Below are 21684 nucleotides of genomic sequence, written 5' to 3'. Positions count from 1 at the left end.
ATCTAAAAACATTGTTTTGAAATACATAAAGCAAAAATTCCTAGAACTGAAAGGAAAAGTAGATATTATAGAAGTACCACCTTTACAGCCATGTGAAGTAGTACCTTTGAAGTGGATTCACCAGCCCTAGTAAAGCCCTCAGCTGACTGCAACCTTATCAGAGACCCTGAGCCAGAACTGTCCAGATAAGTCACTCCTGAATTCCAGACCATCAGAAACTGATAAGTGTTTGTTAATATTTTAAGACACTAACTTCTAGATGAATTTGTTACACAGCAATAGATACCTAATAAAGCCACCATAAAGCCTCTCTGGTTCTTTGACCATGACTTAAGCTGAGAATTAATGCCCTAAGCTAGTCCCTTTCTTCCTGTAACTCTGCAGTGCAGTCAGAAATAGCCAGCCCACCTCACCATTCTTATAGTTTTCTGTAGCTGTTTGTTTTCACATGGCACTGGGCACTTCTCAAGCAGCCACAAGTGGTAATCAGTTTATCTGAGATGTCTCTTTATGCCAGGGGACATGAGAATCCCATTTACATTGGCAAGGTGCTCAGCACTGAGTTCAAGGTCAGGGGCGTAACCAAATCAATTTCATGGTCCCACCTGTTAAAGTCTACTTCTCTTGCCAGCTGGCTTCCTTCTAACTTCTGACAACGGGAATCACTAAAGGGACCTTGGAAGATGGACAAAGAGGAAAAAGGACTCCTTCCAGCTTTCCAGGGATTGTCTGCATTTCTCAAGCAACAGCAAACACTTGACTTCTGCCCCCAACTACTTGCAGCAGGCATAGCCCAGGCTGCCCATAGCTCTCTCTTCACAGGTCTGAGTACCAGCCACATGACACAGCCTCCGCAGTAGTCTGGGTACCACCCAAGGGCTCCCTTTCCTCAGGGTTCTGAACACCAGCTACATGGAGATACAATGTAGAGCTCCTAGGTTTTGGTAAATTATAAGCTTTGGTTCCCATTATCCTGACTAGTCCCTGATTGATATAGTACTTGGTACTGGAGTGGGGTTGAAATATTTGCTGGATAGGGCTTCCCTGGTGGCGCAGTGGTTGAGAGTCCACCTGCCGATGCAGGGGACACGGTTTCGTGCCCCAGTCCGGGAAGATCCCACATGCCACGGAGTGGCTGGGCCCGTGAGCCATGGCCGCTGAGCCTGCGCATCCGGAGCCTGTGCTCCGCAACGGGAGAGGCCCGCGTACCGCAAAAAAGAAAAAAAAAAGAAAAAAAAGAAATATTTGCTGGATAAATGAACAGAATAATGAATAATTGAGCTTGTAAGATCTAGGACTCCCAGCTGCCATCTTACTCTCAGGAGGAGCAACTAAATTATTCCTTCAGTAATTAAATCATTCAACATCTGCTCTTTGTCTATGTTAACCTCTTTACCACTCCATCAAATGAGTCCATCAACGCCTTTCTGCTTCCACCTCTTGGCCCGATAAATTTATTTTTTTTAATTTATTTTACTGAAGTAGAGTTGATTTACAACGTGTTAATTTCTGCTGTAGAGCAAAGTGAGTCAGTTATACATGTATATGCATTCTTTTTCATATTATTTTCCATTGTGGTTTATCAGAGGATATTGAATATAGCTCCCTGTGCTATACAGTAGGACCTTGTTGTTTAATCCGTTCTATATATAATAGTTTGCATCTGCTAATCCCAAGCTCCCACTCCATCCCTCACCTACCCCCCTCCCCCTTGGCAACCACAAATCTGTTCTCTATGTCTGTGAGTCTGTTCCTGTTTCATAGATATGTTCATTTGTGTCGTATTTTAGGTTCCACATATAAGTGATATCATATGGTATTTGTCTTTCTCTGTCTGGCTTACTTCACTTAGTATGATAATCTCTAGGTTCATCCATGTTGCTGCAAATGGCATTTTTTCATTCTTTTTTATGGCTGAGTAGTATTCCATTGTATATATGTACCACATCTTCTTTATCCATTCATCTGTCGATGGACATTTAGGTTGTTTCCATGTCTTGGCTATTGTGAATACTGCTGCTATGAATATAGAGATGCAGGTATCTTTTTGAAGTATAGTTTTGTCCATATACATGCCCAGGAATGGGATTGCTGAATCATATGGCAACTCCATTTTTAGTTTTTTGAGGAACCTCCATACTGTTTCCATAGTGGCTGCATCAATTTACATTCCCACCAACAATATAGGAGGGTTCCCTTTTTTCCACACCCTCTCCAGCATTTGTTATTTGTAAATTTTTTAAAAGATGGCCATTCTGACCAGTGTGAGGTAGTACCTCATTGTACTTTTGATTTGCATTTCTCTAACAGTTAGTGATGTTGAGCATCTTTTCATGTGCCTGTTGGCCATCTGTATGTCTTCTTTGGAGAAATGTCTATTTAAGTCTTCTGCCCATTTTTTTTTCTTTTTTTTGTTTGCGGTATGCGGGCCTCTCACTGCTGTGGCCTCTCCCGTTGCGGAGCACAGGCTCCGGACACACAGGCTCAGCGGCCATGGCTCACGGGCCCAGCCGCTCCGCGGCATGTGGGATCTTCCCGGCCTGGGGCACGAACCCGTGTGCCCTGCATCGGCAGGCGGACTCTCAACTACTGCGCCACCAGGGAAGCCCTTCTGCCCATTTTTTGATTGGGTTGTTTGTTTTTTGTTGTTGTTGAGTTGTATGAGCTGTTGTATATTTTGGAAATTAAGCCCTTGTTGGTCACATCATTTGCAAATATCTGCTCCCAGTCTGTAGGTTGTCTTTTTGTTTTATTTATGGTTTCCTTTGCTATACAAGAACTTGCAAGTTTGATTAGGTCCCATTTGTTTATTGTTGCTTTATCTCTGTTGCTTTGGGAGACTGACCTAAAAAAACATTGGTACAATTTATGTCAGAGAATGTTTTGCCTATGTTCTCTTCTAGGAGTTTTATGATGTCATGTCTTATATTTAAGTCGTTAAGCCATTTTGAATTTATTTTTGTGTGTGGCATAAGGGAGTGTTCTAACTTCACTGATTTACATGAGGCTGTCCAGCTTTCCCAACACCACTTGCTGAAGTGACTGCCTTTTTTCCATAGTATATTCTCGGCTCCTTTGTTGAAGATTAATTGACCACAGGTGAGTCGGTTTATTTCTGGTTAGCCCAATAAATTTAAATAAGACTCAGACTCTGCAACCCTCTGTTTGAATAAGAAATCCAATAGGTTTGGAGTTTTATTAAATTTTTGCAGGTAGGGAAAGGAAAAAATTGCCAATGATCCTTTCTTGACTTAAGAAAAAGATTAATTATGTATATCTTTCAGAAAGCATATACGTCAAATTAAACACTATTATAAGCGCAACAAATTATTAAATGAGATAACCAGGGGACTTTGCTGGTTATCAGTGGTTAAGAATCCACCTGACAATGCAGGGGACACGGGTTCGAGCCCTGCTCCAGGAAGATCCCACATTCAATGGAGCAGCTAAGCCCGTGCACCACAGCTTCTGAGCCTGCGCTCTAGAGCCCACGAGCCACAACTACTGAGCCCACGTGCCACAACTACTGAAGCCCCCGCGCCTAGAACCTGTGCTTCGCAACAAGAAATGCCACCGTAATGAGAAGCCTGTGCACCGCAATGAAGAGTAGCCCCCCCTTGCTGCAACTAGAGAAAGCTGGCACGCAGCAACGAAAACCCAACGCAGCCAAAAATTAATTAATTAATTATTTTAAAAAGGTAACCAGAATGTAGACTTTCAGGGATTATTGGTTACAGTTCACACAATATAGTGAAAGACCCTGAAGTCTGAGTGTCTTAAAAGACTCATTTGGGACTTCCCTGGTGGCACAGTGGTTAAGAATCCGCCTGCCAATGCAGGGGGACATGGGTTCGAACCCTGGTCTGGGAAGATCCCATATGCTGTGGGGCAACTAAGCCCATGCACCACAACTACTGAGCCCACATGCCACAACTACTGAAGCCCGCGTGCCTAGAGCCTGTGCTCCACAACAAGAGGAACCACTGCAATGAGAAGCCCGCACACCACAACAAAGAGTAGCCCCCACTCGCTGCAACTAGAGAAAGCCCGTGCACAGCAGTGAAGACCAAACACAGGCAAAAATAATAAATAAATTTAAAAAATAAAAAAAACTCATTTGAACAAATACCATTTCTAGAAGAAGATTATACATTTGCAAACTGTCACATCAGATAGGAGTGCAGAACTGATACTTCGGTGAATGCTCTATCAGAAATAGCTTTATGATCCTCAGTGATGGTCTGCATCTCTGCAGCTGTAGGACAAGGCAACATATACTTCTCTTACATTTTCTTTACTAGCAGCATTTTCAAACCTACTCCCCAGAATTCCATTAATTAGCACCGAAAAACAGAAGAGACCTAATAAACTTAAAACATAAAGTAGGGAAAAGAACTGCCAAGATAATTTTTAGATAAAATCTACACACAAGGGCTTCCGTGGTGTCGCAGTGGTTGAGAGTCCGCCTGCCGATGCAGGGGACACGGGTTCGTGCCCCAGTCCGGGAAGATCCCACATGCCGCGGAGCGGCTGGGCCCGTGAGCCATGGCCACTGAGCCTGCGCGTCTGGAGCCTGTGCTCTGCAACGGGAGAGGCCACAACAGTGAGAGGCCCGCGTACCGCAAAAAAAAAAAAAAAATCAACACAGGGTTATATAAAAGAATCTAGAGGGGCTTCCCTGGTGGCGCAGGGCTTAAGAATCCGCCTGCCAATGCAGGGGACACAGGTTCGAGCCCTGGTCCGGGAAGATCCCACATGCCACAGAGCAACTAAGCCCGTGAGCCACAATTACTGAGCCTGTGCTCTAGAGCCTGCAAGCCACAACTACGGAAGCCCACACGCCTAGAGCCCGTGCTCCGCAACAAGAGAAGCCACCACAATTAGAAGCCCATGCACTGCAACGAAGAGTAGCCCCCGCTCGCCTCAATTAGAGAAAGCCCGCACCCAGTAACAAAGACCCAACACAGCCAAAAGTAAATAAATAAGAATCTAGAATCTTTTCAACATAATATTCACAAGGTACAGGATAAAATCCAAAATCTTCAATATAAAACCAATAGGAAAATGTGACCAATCTCGACAGAAAAGAAAGTCAATCATCCAAGGCCAATCCCCAAATAATCCAAATGTCGACATTAGCACTATGGAATTTTATTTTAAAGTAGCTATTATAATTATGCCAATGAAGTAAAGGAAAATTTTTTCATGATGAATTAGGAAATCTTAGTGGAGAAATGGAAACTGAAAAAGAAGCAAATTGAAATTCTAGAACTTAAAATATCTAACATAAAAAATTTGGGAATTCCCGGGTGGTCCAGCAGTTAGGACTCTGTGCTTCCACTGCAGGGAGGCTGGGTTCAGTCCCTGGTCGGGGAACAAAGATCCTGCAAGCCATGCAGTGAGGCCAAAAAAAGGAATTGAATTCAGAAGGAGTTGCATTGTAGCCTTGGTTACTTTGGCTTCACTTTTTTTTTTTTTTTTTTTTTTTTTTTTTTGCGGTACGCGGGCCTCTCACTGTTGTGGCCTCTCCCGTTGCGGAGCACAGGCTCCGGACGCGCAGGCTCAGCGGCCATGGCTCACGGGACCAGCCGCTCCGCGGCATGTGGGATCTTCCCAGACCGAGGCACGAACCCGTGACCCCTGCATCGGCAGGTGGACTCTCAACCACTGCGCCACCAGGGAAGCCCTGGCTTCACTTTTACATTTAACTCTAGTAGTGTCCTAGAATCTAAGCACCACGAGACTGTGCCACCTCTCTCTGCTTTGTAGCCTCAATCCCATCACCCCATACCCAGCAAATTCCCCGAGAAAGTAGGGGCTGTAGGCTTGTCAGGTTGTTCAACCTATTTATCTGTTTTTAAGAAATGTATAATCATTAGAACATAACACTTTCAGGAACAAATCTACCTTACACATATTCTACACACCAACTTGTTTCCAAATATAAATAGTTACCCACATTTTGTTTAGTTAAAATGTTGTTTTGGGGACTTCCCTGGCGGTCCAGTGGTTAGGACTCCGTGCTTCCATTGCAGGGGGCACGGGTTCCATCCCTGGTCGGGGAACTAAGATCACACATGCCGCGAGGTGTGGCCAAAAATTAAAAAAAAAAAAGTTGTTTTGGTTGTAAAACCAATCTTCTGTTTCCAGAAATAATCAAATACTTCATGTATCTGAACTGCTTTTACAAATGGACTAATAAACCTTAAGCTAAACAAGATTTTATACATGTATTTTCATTAAGATATAATTCACATAAAATTCATTCTTCTACAGATAATCAAGCATTTTTTTAAGTGAATCATGTTTTTTAAAAATTCCATCGGTATTTTTATTTGTTTGGTTGTTTATTTATTTATTTTTGGCTGTGTTGGGTCTTTGCTGCGCGCAGGTTTTCTCTAGTTGGGGCGAGCGGGGGCTACTCTTCCTTGTGGTGTGCAGGCTTCTCATTGCGGTGGCTTCTCTTGTTGCAGAGCACGGGCTCTAGGCGCACAGGCTTCAGTAGTTGTGGCATGTGGACTCAGTAGTTGTGGCTCGCGGGCTTAGTTGCTCCGCAGCATGTGGGATCTTCCCAGACCAGGGCTTGAACCCGTGTCCCCTGCATTGGCAGGTGGATTCTTAACCACTGTGCCACCAGAGAAGTCCCTCAAGCAGTTTTTAATGTATTTACAAAGTTATATTTACAACCATCAGCACGATCAAATCACAGAACATTTCATCACCCCTAAAAGAAATCCCATCCACACTAGTAGACACTCCCCATTCCCCTGCTCCACAGCCTCTGAAAACCACGAATCTACTTTCCGTTTCTGTGGATTTTCCTATTCTGGACATTCCAGAATCATACAATGTGTGGACTTTTGTGTCTGGCTTCTTCCATTTAGAATAATGTTTTCAAGTTTCATCCATCTTGTAGCATGATTCATCCATTCCTCTTTAGGGCTGAATAATGTTCCATTGTATTCATGTACTGCATTTTGTTTATCCATTCATGAGCTGATGGACATTTGGATTGTTTCCACCTTTTGACTATTATAATACTGCTATGGACATCTGTTACCAGTTTTTGTATGAACATGCATTTTCAGTTCTCTTCAGCATATACCTAAGAGTGGATTGCTGGCAGATATGGCAACTCTATGTTTAACTTTTTGAAGAACTGCCAAACTGTTTTTCAAAGTGCCAAGAGTTTTCTAGTTTCAGATCTTACATTTAGACCTGTGATTTGAGTTAATTTTTGTATATGACATGAGGTAGGGGTCCAGCTTCATTCTTTTGCATGTGGATAGTGAGTTGTCCCACTACCATTTGTTGAAGAGACTATTCTTCCCCCATTGAATGATCTTGGCACTCTTGTCAAAAATCGATTGACCATATTCGTATGGGTTTATTTCTGAACTTTCCATTCTATTCTATTGATTAATATGTTTATCTTTATGCCAGTATCAACAGTCTTGATCTCTGCTAATTTGTAGTAACCTTTGGCATCAGGAAAGGTGAACCCTCCAACTTTGTTCTTCTTTTTCAAGATTGTTTCCATATGAATTTTAGGAACAGCTTGTCTGTTTCTGGGGCAAAAAAAAAAACCCAGCTAGGGTTTTTTTGTTTTGGTTTTTCGGTCTGTTTTGCGGGGGGGGGGGTTGTTTTTTGTTTTGGGGTTTTTGTTGTTGTTTTTTGGGGGCTTTCTGTTTGTGTTTTTTTGGCTGCTTTGGGTCTTCATTGCTGTGAGCAGGCTTTCTTTAGTTGCGGCGAGCGGGGGCTACTCTTGGTCGCAGTGCGTGGGCTTCTCATTGCAGTGGCTTCTCTTGTTGTGGAGCACAGGCTCTGGGCACGCGGGCTTCAGTAGTTGTGGCACTTGGGTTCAGTAGTTGTGGCTCCTCGGCTGTAGAGCACAGGCTCAGTAGTTGTGGCTCGAGGGCTTAGTTGCTCCGTGGCATGTGGGATCTTCCCGGACCAGGGCTTGAACATGTGTCCCCTGCATTGGCAGGTGGATTCTTAACCACTGTGCCACCGGAGAAGTCCCCTAGCTAGGGTTTTTGATAGAGATTGCTTTGAATCTGTAGATCAATTGAGGAGTATTGGAGTATTGATATCTTAACAATATTGACTCTTCTAATCCATGAACATGTCTTTCCATTTATTTGAGTCTTAAATTTCTTTCAATGACGTTTTGAAGTTTTCATTGTATAAGTTGTGCACTTCTTTTGTTACATTTATTCCTAAGCACTTTGTTCTTTTAATGAGATTGTTCATTTTGGGGGGGGGTGTTGTTCATTGCTAGTGAATGCAAATACAATTGATTTTTGTATACTAATCTTGTTTCCTTGCTGAACTCTTTTATTAGCTCTACTAATTTTTTGTGGATTTCTCAGGATTTTCTATATACAAGATCATGTCATCTGCAAATAAAGATAGTTTTTATTTTTCCCTTCCAGTCTGAATGCCTTTATCTGCCTTTCTTCCCTAATTGCCCTGACTAGAACCTCCAGTACAATGTTGAACAGACGTGGCAAGGGAAGACACCCTTGTCTTGTTCCTAATCTTAGAAAGCTTTCAATCTTTCACCATTACATATGATGTTAAGCTGTGGGTTTATGCCGTTTATCAGGCTGAGGAAGTTTCCTGCTGTTCTTAGTTTGTTGAGTGTTATCATGACAGGGTGTTGAATTTTGTCAAATGCTTCTTCTGCATCTATTGAGATGATCACGTGGGTTTTGTAACCAATATTCTAAGTAGAAAGAACTCTATTTTTCAAATAAGTTAGTTTCTGTGGTTTACATGCATACATTAACTTTCTCTTTTATAAGAAACTTTAAGTTGATCACTTACATTAAGCATTATAAAATAAAGGCAAAGTGGGCTTCCCTGGCAGCACAGTGGATAAGAATCTGCCTGCCAATGCAGGAGACACAGATTCGATCCCTGGTCCGGGAAGATCCCACATGCTGCAGAGCAACTAAGCCCGTGCACCACAACTACTGAGCCTGCGCTCTAAGAGCCTGTGAGCCATAACTACTGAAGTCCGTATGCTTAGAGCCCGTGCACCGCCATGAAAAGAAGCCCCCACTCGCCACAACTAGAAAAAGCCCGCGCGCAGCAGCTAAGACCCAACGCAGCCAAAAATAAATAAATTTATAAATTTAAAAAAAATTTTTTTAAACTTTTAATTTAAAAAAACTATTAAAAATATAAATAAATAAAGGCAAAGCTAATTGCCTATTAGCAAACTACTCTGTATGCAACAATTGCCAATATCAGAAATACTATTTAGTGGTTGTCAATTACATGCCCTGAAATAGGAAACAAAATTCACTTACTGTATTGTTTTTCAGATAGCCCCTGGCCTTCAGAATCAGAAATTGGGACTTGCCTGTCAGTCCAGGGGTTAAGACTCCACACTTCCACTGCAGGGGTCAGGTTCGATCCCTGATTGGGGAACTAAGATCCCACATGCCACATGGTGCAGCAAAAAAAAAAAAAATATATATATATATATACATACATATATATATACATATATATATACATATATATATGTATACACACACACACATACAGAATCAGAAATAAGGATTTCCCATAAATAAGAACCACTGCAGTGCATCTAATGGTTAAGTCAGTTGTTGTTTTCCCAGCTGTGGCACCACATTATTAAAAGCGTTATGCACCTAGGAATTATGCTGCAGTTAGTTGATAAGTCAAATAATGCCTGTCTCCTTTTAAAAAGAGTGTTCTGTGTTCACAATTACTTCAAAATGTGATTACATTCAAATAATTGATATATCATGCTCTAGCAATTACAGAAGTGTGATTTTTGACACACGGCAATTTTATAAATTAGGCAAATGTAAAATGCTAAAAGATGTGAACAGCTGTTCTGTTTAAGCTTAGAGTGCTTCGAAATGTAGGCAATAGATTTCAGTTAACATAATCAGCCTATAATACAGCCTTCTAAATCATAAAGACTTTTGGAAATACAAATATAAATAAGGGAATTACTTTTCCAAATTACAAAATTTTGGCAAATCAATACAGTACTTTGTAATACAGTAAAACTGTGTTGTAGTTGTTGGAATCATATATCACTTTAACGGTAATTCCCACCACAAAAATACTATTTAAGTATGAAATCAAATTACTAAGTCTTTTTATCAGAGTTTATAGCAGAACCAGCTGTTTTATATAGATTAATATGGCTTTTAAAATTATATACTTTCCTTCTTTTAGAGTGCATTCCTTCTTGTAAGCTGCTGAGTTAATACAGCAAAGCAATCACATGTATGTAAAATGGGCTCCGTTTCCTTCTGAGGTTGGCCCAAAACCATTCATGAAAAGGTTTAAAATTCTACTTTAAGAAGCTCAAACCTGCCAATAACTAATTTTGCAAATATTGTTAATTCTTCCATAAATAGGAAAACCCTCAATGATAGATGATCACATATATAGTTTTTTTTTTTTTAATTGTGAACCAACATGACCTATTTCAAGCCCAACATCCTTAGATTATTTTTCTGGTTTCGATGTACTGGCTAGTACCACCTATACAGTGTTGAACAGAAGTGGATATTGGACAAGCTTTTCTTGTTCCTAATTTTAAAAGGATACTTTCAATATTTCTCTTTTGAAAATTATTTTTATTATAGGATTTTGGTAAATACTCTGTATCCAGTTAAAGAAGTTCCCTGCTTTCATTGTTTGCTAAGAGGTTGTAACATGAATAGATTTTGAAAAGTATGGAATATTTCCTATTCATCTATTGGGGTGCTTATGGTTTTTCTTTGTAAAACTGACAATGTGATAACTTACATTAATTTTTTAAGATTATTTTATTTTATTTTATTTTGGCCACACCACGCGGCATGCAGGATCTTAGTTCCCCGACCAGAGATCGAACCCACGCCCCCTGCAGTGGAAGCACAGAGGCTTAACCACCGGACTGCCAGAGAAGTCCCTACATTAATTTTTTTAAATGTTAAAAACTTTGCATTCTTGGAACAAACCCAATTTTGCTATAATGTGTTCAGTTTTGTACATACTGTTGGATTTTATTGGCTAAGATTTTTTTATGATACTTACACCCATAATTCAGAGGAAGATGGTCCTCTAGCTTTCCATTCCCCTGTTATCCTTTTTTTGTTTTGGCATTGAGCTTATACTAGCCTCATATAATATTTGGGTACTATTCTTTTTGTTTTTTCTTTTTCTATTCTCTAGAAGACTATGTATTACGCTCTTGTGGAATTCCTTGAATGTTTGGCAGAAGTCACCTATAAGGCTGCTGTGAATGTTGTCATTTTTTAAAGACTTAACATACCGTTCAATTTCTTTCATTGACTGAAAGAAAAGCACACAACGTTAAGAGCTGTGAGTTGAGTTTTATTCAGTGTTTTGCTAAGGACTATAGCCCAGGAGACAGCCTCTCAGACAGCTCTGAGAAACTGCTCTGAAGATGTGGGGGGAGAAGCCAGTATATATATAATTTTGGCTAAGGAGCACATGCAATCAGGCATACATCTCAGTAGGAAGTTACTGCTAGTCACAAGGAACAGATATCCCAGTTAATGATTCTAGTGCTTTTCTAAGTATGGGAAGATGCAAGAATCTGGGTTCATAAAAATGTTTCCCGAAGTATAGCTAAGTATCTAAGGGCCTGTTTTCCCAGAGTACAAAGTGCCTCGTCCTGTTCTTGGTCTTGAATTCCTTTCAGGCTGCGCTGTAGGTCAGCGACTGCAGTGGCTAACGACTTGATTCTTGGAAAACTGTATGGTATGCAACATTTTTGTTTTACACTTTGATGATTTTCTACGTCATCTTGAGTCAGTTTTGATAATTTGCATTTTTCTAGAAAACTCACCATTCGACTTAAGATTTTAAATTATTGTTAGAAAATGATAGATAGTTTAAATCTCTCTGTCCTCTTTATCATTTCTGAAAATGTTAATTTGTGCCTCTTTTTCTTCTTGAAAATTTTCCCACAGGTTTCTTTTTATAGATCTTCTTTATTATTTATTTGTTTGATGGTTCATTAATTTTTGCTCTTGTTTAGGTTCCTTCCTTCCTTCTGATTTCATTTGCTCCATTTTTCTTTTTCTACATTTCTGAGATTATTTGCTCTTTCTTATTTTATATATAATTTATTTTTAAATACAGGTATTTATGGTTGTACATTGAACTCCTATAGCCACATCCTACAGTTTTTTTTAATATTAATTAATTTATTTATTTGGCTGCGCTGGGTCTTAGTTGTGGCATGCGGGATCTTTTAGTTGCAGCATGTGGGATCTAGTTCCCTGACCAGGGATCGAACCTGGGCCCCCTGCATTGGGAGTGCAGCGTCTTAACCACTGGACCACCAGGGAAGTCCCTACAGATATTTAGTGTTTGTATTAGTTTCCTATGGCTGCTATAACAAATTGCCACAAACTTGGTGGCTTAAAACAACAGAAATATTTTCTCTCACTGTTTTGGAAATCTGAAAATCAGTGTCACTGGGCCAAAATCAGGGTGTCAGCAGGTTTCCGTATAACACTTACAGGTCCCACAAGTATCTCCAAGCCTGTAAGTGCACAACATTAAATAGCAAATTAAAAACACCATGAAAAGTCAACACATTTTCATGGAATAAAGAAAAAGTCCTCACATTTTCATTTTGCACTGGGATCCACACATTACATAGCTGGCCCTGCTTCTGGGACTCCCGTTACATGTATGTTGATATACTCGATAGCGTTCCACTCAACAATTTTTCTTTATTTTCTGTCTAGTCTTCAGACTGGATCATCCGTATGGACCTATGTATCTTCAAATTTGCTAATGCCTTCTTCTGTCCACTCAAATCTGTTGTTGAGTCTCTCTAGTGAATTTTTTATTTCAGTTACTGTACTTTTCAACTCCAGAATTCCTATCTGGTTCTTTTTAAGCCATTTCCATTTCTTTATTGATGTTCTTTATTTGATAATTGTCATACTTTCCTTTAATTCAATAAACATGTATTCTTTAGTTCTTTGAACATATTTATAATAGCTGATTTAAAGTCTTTGTCTACTAAGTCCAGTGTCTGGGCCCCTTCAGACAGTTTCTTATTACTTCTTTTCCCCCTGTGTTTGGGCGATACTTTCCTGTTCCTTTGCATGTCAGTCAGACCAAAATTTGTGTGTCAGTGCAGCCGTGTCGTAGCTGTGTGAAATTTGTGTGTCAGTGCAGCCGTGTCGTAGCTGTGTGAAATTTGTGTGTCAGTGCAGCCGTGTCCTAGCTGTGTGAAATTTGTGTGTCAGTGCAGCCGTGTCCTAGCTGTGTGAAATTTGTGTGTCAGTGCAGCCGTGTCCTAGCTGTGTGATTTGGAGCAAGCTACTTTATCAGTCTGAGCCTCATTTTCCACAAATGTAAGTTAGAAATAGCTCTGTTGGGAGGATTAAATGAGATCTGCCTCATAATTTTTTACTGAAAACTGAACATTTTAGAGAATATATTGTAACTCTGGATCCTGATCTCCCAGGGACTGTTGTTGTCGATTCTATCGTTGTTGTTGTTTGCTGCTTGGCCGGTTGGTTGACTTAGTGACTTGTCTGGACTAATTCTTTATAGTTTGTCTTCCCCACAGTGTGCAGCCACCGAAGTCTCTGTTCAGTTTTATTCTGGTGTGGTGTTTTGTTGTTGTTGTTGTTGTTTTTGCATCTTGTTTTTACTTTTAAGCTTGACTTCCTAGGTATCACCCCTGGGTCAGCATAGCTTAGTGGCCAGCCAGTGGTTGGTCAGAAGTTTTTCTTAAACACCTTGAGCCCGTGCCTTCCGCCCTTTGCCAAGTGGGTCTGTGTGTGGACTGGGGCACACAAAGTTCAGGCAGGTTACAAGTCTGCCTTGGTTTTTACTTTCTGCTTTTGCACAAGGCCTGATGTTCAGCCAGGGATCTGGAGTGGGGGTCCTCAACTGCACGCACATGTGTGTGCACACCTCTAGATCCCCAGGAATATGTCAGAGCTTCTCAAAGCCCCCTGTGGCTATCTGGTGCCCTACATCTCCTTTTCAAACTTTTGACTGCTCTCTTGCTTGCCCCAGGCAGCACTGTAGCCTTAGGCAAATGTGACGGTGGCCTTTCCCAATTGTTTGCCACCAATCGATATTATTTTCAACATCACCCCTCACCATGAGCTTTTTTGCAGAGCTCCAAATCAGGTCAGCTCCTTCAGCAGCAGAAGTGAGGCTGCCAGTTTTCATGGCTACCATGTCTTGGCATTGTGGGTGGGGGAGGGGAAATGGAAGCAGCCTGGAGATAAAATGCCACAGACCCACTGTTATTACCGAGGTTCAATTTTTCTTGAATAAATGCCTTTCAATTTGCTGTATGCCTTTAGTTACCTTCCAGAGCACTGAAATAGTTGTATTGGATAATTTTGCCAGTTTTATCATTGCTTTTTCTGAGGAGAGGATTTGCCAAGCTCACTTCCCTCTGTCACTTCCCCTCCTCATTCTTCACTGCTTCTTATAATGCTCTAAGTAGAAATTTCTTCTTCCTGAAGTACATCCATTAGGAATTCTTTCAGAAAGGATCTGTGAGAAATAAAATCTTTTTTCTTTTTAACCTTTATCTGCTTTTTATTACCATGGGAATCTATTTGGACCTAGTTTAAATTATATTTAGTGTTCATAGTGTTTCTTCATTCTTGAGAATCGTGTCTCAACAATTCTGGAAAATTCTTAGTCATTATATCTTCAGATATCTCTACTTCATTCTTTTCATACTCTTTCTGGAATCTCTATTAGACATATGTTGAATATTCTGATTCTATTATCTGTGTCTCCTAACTTCTTTTTCACCATTTCAGTTCTCTGTGCTTCTTCAACTCTCTTTTCCAGTTCATTAATCCTCTCTTCTACTGTGTTCAATCTGCTGTTAAATCTACCCCTTGAGGGCTTTATTGTGCTGTTTGTTCCAGTGACTACATTTTCTGTTTTTAGAAACTGTTTCTTTGTCAAATTCTGGGGTTTTTATTGTTCGTTTTCTTAGAGTTTGGATTTCTAACATTGAATTTTATGTTCTCTTCCATGCTGTTGTTGTATAATCTCAAGATCTAGGGGCTCTGATTGTCCTAATTGTAATTTTTAGTCTCATATGTGAAAAATTGTGTCAGGGCTTTGACATTAATTGTAATAATGGGTACAATTTCCATTGTAGGTGGGTCCAACTGCCATACTTAGCCCCCCCCCCAAAAAAATATATATATGCTTGTTTATACATATATATTTTATATTTTATATATATATACACACACACACACATAATACAGGATGCCTATATACATGTATATATATATGTACATATATATAGGCATCCTGTATTGTTCTGTATTTTTTTTCTTGTAACCCTAGTGCAGGGCCTCATCTCCTGTCACTCTTGGTTATTGACCCTCACTGACACTTAAGGGAAGACACATTATCAACTCATCGACTGTCATCTATGCTGTTTAGTCCCCTCTTTGTTTCTGGACTCCTGAGTTTTCTCTTTCTTCCATGGGAACTCAGCTGTGCATCTAAAATCATTTTTAATTTAATCAAACATTTCAAACAATTTTGCTAGTAGAGTTTTCTGGTTATCCTAGCTGACAAATCAGAAACATATGGGGAGATTTTTCAGAACATGTTTCACAGTCCTCCTTCCCCTGCCAAAATTCTGATACCACCTCCTAGAGAGTCTGCCAAAATCTGGGTGGAGCTGGGACCAGAAATGGGGTGGCGGTGGGGATCATTCCTGTATAATTTGAAAAACAACACAACTCACTTCCTTAGTGTTCTGATTCAGTTCCTGGTGTCTTAGACTTCTGTGCCTAATGCAGTTTCACGGCCCACAGGAGATACGGGGTAAAGATATGCTGAATACATGAATGCATGACTGATTACTGACTGATACTTGTGCAGGTCCGACATGTGATTAAACTAGATAGTAACTGCTCGATAAAGATCATTTTCCCTTCCCCTAAAACAGGAAAGAGGAGCTTACCAGCACCCCATGGGCGTGGCAGGCTCAGGTTAGACTACTCTCAAGGTGGACAACCTGCATTCCAGCCTTGGTCCAGGTCTCTGAGGACTGTGATGGAGGGCACGAGGGAAGCACGTGAGTTGGCCTGGATTCCATTCTGTGGATTTTCACCCTCATGTACTGGATGAATGGGCCAATCAGCCTGGAGGACAGGCCCTAGGGGGTGCCTCACAGGTCTGTATTAGGCCCTACCTATTTATCTGTTTGGGGGGTGACACAGAGTTGAGAAGGATCAGGACACCTTAGGTGACAGTCAGGACCCTGGATCCCCTCTTTTGCCCCTTAAAGCCTCAGCTTTCCTTCTCCATCCCCTCCCTACTCTTCCAATCTGTCCCCAGCCCTTTCCTGACTCTGTCTCTCTGCAGACGACTCCTCCTTCAGCAGGGCTGCCCACACCAGCGCCTCCAGCTCATCTCTCCAGGTCACCAACCCATTGCAGGAAGACCCAAAGGCTCTTCAAAGGCCAAGTGCACAGACACAGACTCCCCTTTCCCCCAGCATCCTGCCCTCCTTCTGTGATCCCAACTCCAGGGTGTCATCCAACCCACGCAGGCACCTGTGAGTCACCCTGGACTCCGCCCTCCTCTTTCCAAATCTGTTTAGACCAAGTCTCCTGGATGGAATCCACTTCTGGGTATGTCTGCAATCAGGCCTCTGCCTTCCACCTTCCCTCCGCACCATCACCTGAGGTCAGCCACCAGCATGGCCCTCGGGATCATCATACCTCCTAACTCACCTGCAGCCTCTAGTCCGGGGTTGGTGGCCCCTGAGCCTGATCAGGGCCTCAGACTTGTTTTGTCTGCCTCCAACTGTGGTTTGCTTTGCTTCTGCTTTTAAATGAGCTAACACTATCAACTAGAAGATCTCACATACAAGGAAAGAATTCTGGCTGCTCTTGAGTAATTTGCGGGGCCGAAATGCGTGCTGTCCCCTTGGAGGGGCTGTTAGCTGTCCCCAAGTGGCAGCTGTTCCCTGATGATCACAGACCCCTAACCAGTCTGCCTTGCCCCTCAGGGCACTTGAGATTAAGGCTTTTCTCCGGTCTGTAATCATCCTCACTGCTCCCAGCTAAAACTCAAAGTTGACGCTGTCATTCAGCAGTTTGTCCAACGTCCTGCAGAGGAAATCAGCCTCTTTAACCTGGCATTCGAGTCCCTTCCCCAGTCCACCCAGGCCAACCCTCCAGCCTCACCCCAGTCCTTCTCCCCTGGAGAAGCACAGCTTACCCATCTCACAATTCCCATACACATCCCGCTTTCCCAAACCTTTCTGCCTGTAATTGGGCTTTTGTTCCTACTTAGTTTACTTAAGAATGATTGTACTGGACCATATACACAAAAGTGAGTACACTGAGTATAAAACACTGTCTCAGTGAATGAGAGCTGTCTTGGAGGAAAGGCTCTTTTTTTTTTTGCAAATTTTTCATTAGGATAAATTTCAAATACTAAGAAATAATAAGTTAATGAGTCCCTTCTGCCCACTACCTATATTCAACAATTATTAACATTTGTTGATGTATGTATAGGGTTAGCTAGTTGGTTGGTTGGTTTTGCTGAACTATTTGAAATCAGTTTGCAAATATCATTACATTTCACTTCCTGAATATATCAAATACCTAAGCATGCATCTCCTAAAAGCACATTTTCTTCAAAACCACAAAACCATTATTAGACTCAAGAAAATTAACAATAATTCCCAGTATTATCTAACATCTAGTCCATAGTCAGTTTCCCCAGTTTTCTCAGCTAAGCATTTCTCAGCTGTGTTGTCATTGTTGTTTTGTTGGTCACATCAGGATTCAGTTGAGGCTTTAGGGCAACTTTGCATGTTGTGTCTCTTTGTTCTTGTGCCCCCACCAATCCTTTTGTCCCTGACATTTTTTTGTCCCAGGCCAATCATCTTGTATAAATCCCACCTTCTGGATTTGTCATGTTTCCTTGAGGTGTCATTTAACTTGTTCCTCTATCCCCTTTACTTCCTGTAAATGGGGAGGGAGGTTAAATATAAAGGCTTGACTGGGCTTAGTTAAACATTTTGACAGGAACATCTCATGGGTGATGCGGTGTAAATAGGGGAAAGGAGTTTGATTTAGTCTCCATGGTTTTCTGCTGTTGTTGTTGTTTTTGTGGCAGTGGCGCACAGCATGTGGGACCTTAGTTCCCCAACCAGGGACCAAACCCATGCCCCCTTCCGTGGAAGCACAGAGTCTTAACCACTGGACTGCCAGGGAAGTCCCAAGTCTCCATGTTTAGACTGATGTCTGGAACTGGTGGACATTACAGGGAAAAAGGGAGCTGTGTACAGACATCAGAGCTGCTGAATGTGGCGTGGGCTGCCTTGTGAGGTGGTAAGCCCTCATCACCAGGGGCATCCCAGCAGGCGCTGGTGGACCATCAAGTACCTTGGTGAGGAGTCTGCTGCTTTGGTTAGAGTGCCAGACCCCCTCACCCGCTGGATACTTTAAGGGGTGCTTTTGCTCGTCACAATGACTGCAAATGTTGTTGATAGACAGTGGACGCTGAGAGCCTTGCAACTTGTGGGACAGTCCCATAAAAAGAGCTGTGTACCCAAGATGCTGTTGAGAACCCTGGGCAAGGGCTTGGTTAGAAAAGGGGCTTTCGAACCACTTTTAGCGATGGAGCTATTTTTCAAACAATAGCTTCACAGAACTGAGTACACAGAATAGAATCACGGTGCTTAAAGCTGGGGTGGCTGCGCTGTGGCCCTTCTCCAGAACCCTAAGGCACCAGAGAACACGTGTGAAAACCACAGAGCTGGGTAACCTGAGATCCAGATGCTTCTGAAATTCTCTGTCACAGCAGCGGGGTGGTCCATTCCAGGCCCCACGGCCACCATCACTCACGCTGTGGGTACCTGCAGGCAAGTGCTGGCCCTCTCAGGCTCAGGTGAGGGGACAGCAGTGCCCACTTGCCCTTACAAGGACTGCAGGAAGCGTGGCCCAGCCAATGCCTGGCTTGTGGCGGGGACTCCATAATGTTTGTTAAAGCTTAATCTGAAACTCATTTGTTTTCTTGAATAAGAAATACATTCACATGGTAGGAAATTCAGAAGGCACACACAATTATACTGTGGCTTCCCCAGCGGACGGAGGTTAATGCTCTTCCCAGCACACACTTCTTTTTTTTTTTTTTTTTTTTTGCGGTACGTGGGCCTCTCACTGTTGTGGCCTCTCACTGTTGTGGCCTCTCCCGCTGCGGAGCACAGGCTCCGGACGCACAGGCTCAGCGGCCATGGCTCACGGGCCCAGCCGCTCCGCGGCATGTGGGATCCTCCCGGACAGGGGCACGAACCCGCGTCCCCTGCATCGGCAGGCGGACTCTCAACCACTGCGCCACCAGGGAAGCCCCACACACTTCTTTTTAATGGGCATGTACTCCTCTGTGTTTTTCTTTCCATCTCAGAATCTCAGAGATCATTTCATTCCAGTTACATGGAAAGGTTTCTCATTCCTTTTCTGTAACTTCTTTTTTTAAGTATAATATACATATATAAAAGTGAACGTAAGGGAAAAAGCTCAATGAATTTTCACACACCCGAGAGACCAGCGCCCAGATGAAGAGGCAGATTCCAGCCTCCCAATGCCAGCATGTGCTACCCCAAAAGTAACCGCTATCCTGACTTCTAACACTGGAGTTTCGTTTTGCCTGCTTTTGGACTTTTATTATAGAAATAGACTCAGTATGTTCTCTTTTGTGTCTGGCTTCTTTCATTCAACATTACGTCTGTGAAATTCATCCACACCGTGTGTAGTTGTAGCTGATTCATTCTCACATTTGTGAGCTACTCTGTTGAATGATGTGACTATTTATTCATCTATTCTACTGTTGCTGGGCTTCTGGGTGTGTTCCAAGGTTTTGTTGTACCTAATAGTGCTGTTTGTGGATCAGGCACTGCCCAGGAACAAATCCAGCTCCCACCTTTGGTGCCCTGGGGAAGCTGGTGGGTGCATTTTGCAGTTGCACTGTCATTCATTCCTGTGGCAGGGGTCCATGAGTTTGAGTTTCGGCCCAGACCCCTCATTACAGCTCCTTTATATTCCCTCTTACTATCCCTGTCCTCAGGCGGCCGTGGTTTACCCAAGCATCAAATCTTTCTGTAGTTCCCAGAGAGCTTGCAGAGAACAAGATTATCCTGCCCTCCAGGCACTCCCTGTGAAACCCACATAGCCCTTGAGGAAGGGCGTTCACAGCCTTGAGGCACAGCAGTTGTCTTTGGGAAGGGGAATTGGGCGGCCTGAAGCCCAGGGTGCCGGGTCGGGGAGGACAGACCTCTCACCTTAAACCCCTGGATGAATTTTGAATATTGTGTGTCATGCATATAAAACTTACTCTTTTTTTTTTTTTGGGCGGTACACGGGCCTCTCACTGTTGTGGCCTCTCCCGTTGCGGAGCACAGGCTCCGGACGCGCAGGCTCAGCGGCCATGGCTCACGGGCCCAGCAGCTCCGTGGCATGTGGGATCTTCCTGGACCGGGGCACGAACCCGTGTCCCCTGCATCGGCAGGCGGACTCCCAACCACTGCGCCACCAGGGAAGTCCTATAAAGCTTACTCTTAAAAACAAATGTTATACATGTGTGTACATATACACATAGAATACGTATATTATAGTGTTTGGGGAACATAGACGTCGGGCTTTCTAGGGGAGGTGACATTTGAGATTTTGGCTTTTAAAGAAAATGAGCCCATCAGGAAAGCGGGTTGGGGGTGACAGAGAGGGCCTGAGAGGAAGAGGGAATGGCTAGCGCGGGCAAAGGCCTTCAGGCTTGGGAAAGCGGGAAGAGTTTGGGGAATCCCAAGATGCGTGAGGCTGTAACGGAGGCACCCAGGGGAGCTGGAGCCCCTGGAGGAAGAGCTCTCCAGGGAGAGTCTGGGGTCAGTAAAGGGCTGAGGACAGAATGGAGGAGTGGGGAGGGGATGGAGAAGGAAAGCTGAAGTTTTTAAGGGGCAAAAGAGGTCATCCAGGGTCCTGTCACCTAAGGTGTCCCTGATCCTTCTCAACTTTGTGTCACCCCCCAAATAGATAAATAGATGGGGCCTAATACAGACCCCTGAGGCACCCCCTAGGGCCTGTCCTCCAGGCTGACTGGCTCTTTCCTCAAGCACGTATGGGTCCAAATTCACAGAATGGAATCCAGGCCAACCCACATGCTTCCCATGTGACCTCCATCAAGGTCCTCAGAGACCTGGACCAAGGCTGGAATGCAGGTTGTCCACGCCCTAGGATTAGTCTGACCTGAGCCTGGGGAGGTGGTGAGCTCCTGCTTCCTTTCCAAGGCTGCACTGTCCAATATGGGAGCCACCAGCCACATTTGGCTATTTAAATCTCAACGTCCACTGGTTAAAATTAAATAAAATGTAAAAATCAGTTCCACAGCCACACGAGCTGCCTTTCAAATGCTCAATACCTCCTCAAGGTGTACAGAACAGAAATTATATCAAATGCTCAGCTGAGGTCCCAGGAAAGAAAGAGAAATCCCAAATGCCAGAAACAAGAGGGGACTGTCCCCGACAGACGACAGCTAATGAGCTCACCCTGCTTCTGGGGTGAGGATGGGGTGAGAAGCAGGGGCTTGTGCTTAAGCGCATGTGGGGACAGAAGACAGCCTTGGGAGCACACTTAAGGTCAGGGC

At 42.9% G+C, this 21684-nt stretch overlaps 1 protein-coding gene and 1 non-coding gene across 3 annotated transcripts in view; one reads left to right on the top strand and one right to left on the bottom strand.

Moving 5' to 3' along the window:
• The window catches only part of LIMK1 (LIM domain kinase 1), a 49360-nt gene extending 30190 nt beyond the window's left edge, over positions 1-19170 (top strand). For both annotated transcript variants that reach the window (XR_004482750.2, XR_004482751.2), the window contains one exon: positions 15980-19170. The gene's annotated coding sequence lies outside the window, so the exon portion shown is untranslated. The remainder of the gene's footprint in view (positions 1-15979) is intronic.
• On the bottom strand, positions 12287-12359 carry TRNAG-CCC (transfer RNA glycine (anticodon CCC)). The gene has a single exon. It is a non-coding gene; the product is annotated as a tRNA-Gly (tRNA).
• Positions 19171-21684: the final 2514 nt, after the last annotated feature.

The sequence above is a fragment of the Orcinus orca genome, chromosome 16 (genome assembly GCF_937001465.1).
Source record: "Orcinus orca chromosome 16, mOrcOrc1.1, whole genome shotgun sequence".
NCBI lineage: Eukaryota > Metazoa > Chordata > Mammalia > Artiodactyla > Delphinidae > Orcinus > Orcinus orca.
Note: the sequence above shows the minus strand (reverse complement) of the source record. Positions and strands in the feature narration are given on the sequence as shown.